The 4758-nt window shown below is 53.1% G+C and overlaps 1 pseudogene; it reads right to left on the reverse strand.

Annotated features, from left to right (window-relative positions):
- Nucleotides 1-539: 539 nt before the first annotated feature.
- On the reverse strand, nucleotides 540-4548 carry LOC113408447 (annotated as a pseudogene).
- Nucleotides 4549-4758: the final 210 nt, after the last annotated feature.

Below are 4758 nucleotides of genomic sequence, written 5' to 3' on the forward strand. Positions count from 1 at the left end.
CTCAGTTTCCTCATCTGCAAGCGGGGATAATAATTTCTCTCTCTCAGAGATGTTGGGAGGCTTAATTCAATAATGTCTGTGAAGTGCTTTGAGATCCACAGATGGCGCCACAGAACTGCAAACTACTGTAATCAACTGACTAGTGTATACGTGCTCTATTGCCCTCTACTGGATGGAATCAGAATTGCTCAGCTGGATGTCACAGCCTCTATATGGCTAATGGAGATTCTCTCTTAGCTCAAGCGACGGAGGCTTGTGCTTCAGGAGCAGGAGGATCCACGCTCTGTTCCCACGGATGCCGTGAAGTTCTGAGTGGCCGTGGGATGCAGCACAGTGACAACTGCCTAGCGTAGGTGGCCCTGGATGGTTTACATGGTTATAGGCTGGAACAGTGGAGCTGTGGGTGCCTCTGCAGAGACAGAGCAGTAACTGACCCTGCTCCAAACCACCTTCAGCTGGACACAGGGTGAATCCCCATCTCTGCTCCCGAATGGGCCAGAGCCAGTCTATTCAGTAGGTAGTTCTGGTCCTACAAACATCTAGTGCACCTACCTCCAGGCGTCCTGCAGTTTGTTGAGGGGATGTTTGGGGTCCTCTCGGGAGGGGCCCAGGCACAGCACCTGGTGGTATTGCTCAAAGGCAGATTGTCTGCATTCAGCACTGCAATACGCAACCTGGACAGCAACAGAGACAGCAACACACGTCAGCCGACAGAAGAGTAACTTAGGAACTTAGCCCTTAGGAAAGTGACCAACCCTTCAAGGTCAGACATCTTCCTAGTGACCTAGGGAGAGCACTGTGGTAGGGAGGAGGGGGCTCCTGGGAGCAGTCCTACCCCAGCCCACCTCCCCTTAGTACAGAGTCCTGGCCCCTATCTATTGCAAGGAAGCAGGGGGTAGCAAAGGCATGTGCCTTCCCCCTGGGTGAACCTCTCCTCGGACACAGCTGCCCCTGTGAGCACCAGGATATGGAAATTCTCCCCTGCACCCCCATTGTGTAAGACCAGGCTGCAGAGTGGGAAGAACTGGCCTAGGTGACCCAGGTGGTCCTGCCCAGTCAGATGCTCTCTCCATCAATAGCGAGGAAACCAATTCAACCTTCCCGATGAGAGCGCCCCAACACCAGGGCAGCAGCAATGGCAGATCTGAAAGGGACGTGGCCGCCTTGCAGATCAAGCCCCATCCCGATCGATCAACACAAGGCCACAGCAATGGCAACTCCCAGCTCTCCCCAGCAGCCTGGTACCTGGCAATGGGGGCAGTGCTGATGCAAATCCTTCTGGATGCTGCACTGCTCTGGGTGAGGCAGGATCCGACAGCTTTTCCCCAGAAGCCTCTGCGCGTTCTCCTCTGCCGTCTCCAAGGCCCGCAGGCAGTGGTCGCAGGCTGGGGAAGAAGAAACAAGCCAGACGGCAGAGATTGAGAGAACCTCCTTCTAAAAGAACAGATGCGTTTGCATGCAGTGGGCCAGAACCTCGGCTGGCGTTTTAGTGTGGGTCCATTAACTTCAGTGGCGTAACACTGGTTTACAGTTGCTGAGAATCTGGTTCACTATCCCACTCAAAACCACCCCTCTGAAAACATCACAGGCCCAACACCGTCTGTAGAAACACAGCCCTCGTTATCTGCACCACTTCCCGCCTTCTTTAACTCCCTTTGCCACCAAACTGATCTGCGATGATAAACCCTTCTGCTACACAGCTCCTGCCATCCGAAATGGCCACCATGTATCTCCCTACCTCACTGATTCTTCATGCCACTTCAGATCTCAGCTGGAAACCTTGTCTCCCTGTCCTGAAGCTCTTTCTTGGTTTCTCTCCCCATCTGTCATCATAGATTCATAGATTCTAGGACTGGAAGGGACCTCGAGAGGTCATCGAGTCCAGTCCCCTGCCCTCATGGCAGGACCAAATACTGTCTAGACCATCCCTGATAGACATTTATCTAATCTACTTTCAAATATCTCCAGAGATGGAGATTCCATAACCGCCCTAGGCAATTTATTCCAGTGTTTAACCACCCTGACAGTTAGGAACTTTTTCCTAATGTCCAACCTAGACCTCCCTTGCTGCAGTTTAAGCCCATTGCTTCTTGTTCTATCCTCAGAGGCTAAGGTGAACAAGTTTTCTCCCTCCTCCTTATGACACCCTTTTAGATACCTGAAAACACCGTTACGTGTTTAGGGATTGAGGGTATAAAAGCTACAGTGCCCAGTGAAGCCAAAGCGTGCTGCCACAGGGTTCAAGGAATGATCGCTAGATATTATAAAGCTTCTGTGCCGCTCCCACCTCCCTTTTGCACTGATTACACCCTACTTGCAAATCACACTACATTCCCTGGGATCGGCATTTTTCTCCCTTCAGATCACAGGTCCTGGACGAGAGCTTGGAAACATTCTTTGTACAGCACAGTGGTTCTAACCCCTGGAAGGCTATGAGGTATCCAACCTTAAAACCACGTGCTTCTGATTATCATCTTGCTTCGTCCCCACCCCCTTACTTCAATAACAACATGATTTTTGCAGAAGATATTTCATGAAGCACCATATTTAGAGAGAAGTGATTTATATCACTGATGTGCTGGGTTGGCACAGCTTTCCCAGGGTAGCAAGCATTTATTCCTAGCACTGGTGGTTTGAAAGACATCAGTTTTTAGACTGTCACTGGTCTTTTGAGCACCAGCGTTTTGTTCCACATAGGCCACAGACTGAATACAGCAAGTCTCAGACCTTGGGCCAGTGTCATTTTCTGGGGCACGAACACATCAAGGTCACTGCTTCTTTCTCAGGGCTTTGTTATGCAGGACATCAGAGTAGGTGAACTAAGGGTCCCCCTGGTCTTAAAACCAATGACTCTTCTCTCACCTTTATATCTGTACAGCGCGTTCCAGAGGAACTGGGATGACACCACAGGCTTCTCCACGAAGATCGTTTCCCCTTTATGGATATTCCTGGTGGCAAATAAGCCTTTTCCCTTTGAATGGAGAAACAAGAGTGACTCCCAATCTGTAGAAATCTGCAGCATGGCAAGTTCAGTTAGGGCTATTCCGTCTCCCCAGCTAGCTGTGAGTTGCACTCTCAGGGTAGACCAAGAGTTGGGAATAGAGTCCATGTCTTCCAACGCCAAGCCCTGTGCCCTAAGCCAAAACTCTGGCTCTGAGAATATAGGGTGGCACCCAGATCCAGAGCTGTAGAATCCAGATCCAAATGTTTATGGCTTGTGCCCCCTCCCACAGACTGCTCCAGGGGGCAAAGTAGGGCAAAACTCCCACTGACTCCAGTACAGCCAGGATTTCACCCCTCTAATTTATCTTTCACCTGGAAGGATCTCAAATTTAAATAGTAGGGCTGTCGATTAATCACAGTTAACTCACGCACTTAACTCAAAAAATGTATCGCCATTAAAAAGATTAATCGCACTGTTAAACAATAGAATACCAACTGAAATTTATTAAATCTTTTTGGATTTTTTTCCTACATTTTCAAATATATTGATTTCTATTACAACACATAATGGCTTGAAAGGGAATTAATTCTTCCGGAGCTTTTGAGTCAAATTCATTCTGCCACAGGAATGAGAACAAAAATTGTCTAACACTGTTTAGAACAGCTCCCCCTCCTGCAAGCCCTGCCAGTGTATCTGAAGTATGATTTTTATAATCCAGTCCTTGGATCGCCTCACCCCACTCTGCTGATGCACTTCAGTCCTGTCCTGCAACCCTCTCTCCCCTGCAATTCCAGCCATGGACTTCCCCCCCCCCCACCGGCCCCCCTCCAATGGGCCCAGCTATTCCAGCCCATTCAGCTGTCGGAATTCCCTGAGAGGGGAAGCTGGGGGGAGGAAGGCTTAACCACAGTGTTTTTTAAAAAAACATGCATCCGATGAAGTGGGCTGTAGCCCACGAAAGCTTATGCTCCAATAAATTTGTTAGTCTCTAAGGTGCCACAAGGACGCCTAGTTCTATTTTTTTTTTAAATCACTGTTTTTAATTGGGGGGGGGGGCAGGAACCAGACACACAGGCAGGTCACTGTGTGTGTGTGGGGGGGGGGGGGATCCAGCCAGGAAAGGCTCCCCGGCAGGAAGAGAGGGGACCCCCCTCGCTTTGCAAGGAGCACCAAGGCGGGAGATGGGGGGCTGGCAGAAAGGGGCAGATCACGCCCCCCCCCCGGCAGAAGCCACAGAGGAAGGGTTAATAGTCACTAGCGGGGGGGGGGGGGAGAGAAGCGGGTCTCCCAGCCCCAGCCAGGGAAGGGCAGTGCCGGGTGGACCCCATCGGGGCGGGGAAGGGAGGGACCCCAAAGCCCCCCCAGTGTGGGGCAGTGGCCAGGGCCGTGCCCAGCAGTAGCAGCGCCGCCCTCATGCCAGCCTGGGCGGAGGGACCGGAGGGGGGGGGCTGGACCCCCGGGCGGGGGCGGGGGGGGGGCCTGTCCCCGGGGGGGGGGGGGGGCTCACCTTGAGGCTGCTGATGAATCTCACTTCCACCCTGGCCCGGGCCGGGCCCGCGGGATCCGCACAAAAGCAGAACAGGTCACCCATGGAGGCGGCCATCTTGGGCGCCCTCCCAACTCTGACCTGGGGGTGGGGAGGGGAGCGGGCAAGTCCTCCTCCTCCTCCTCCTCCTGCCGGGCCCCGCCCACCCGGGATGTGCCGCTGCCCTGGCTGGGATCAGAGGCGGCTGCCTGCTCTTGGCGGGGAGGGGGGGAGTTGAGCAGCTGGAGGCGGGGGGTCGGAGCCGGGGTTCAGCCGGGGGCGGGGGGTG

Source organism: Terrapene carolina, unplaced genomic scaffold, assembly GCF_002925995.2.
Source record: "Terrapene carolina triunguis isolate 2854851 unplaced genomic scaffold, T_m_triunguis-2.0 Scaffold15187, whole genome shotgun sequence".
Taxonomy (NCBI): domain Eukaryota; kingdom Metazoa; phylum Chordata; order Testudines; family Emydidae; genus Terrapene; species Terrapene triunguis.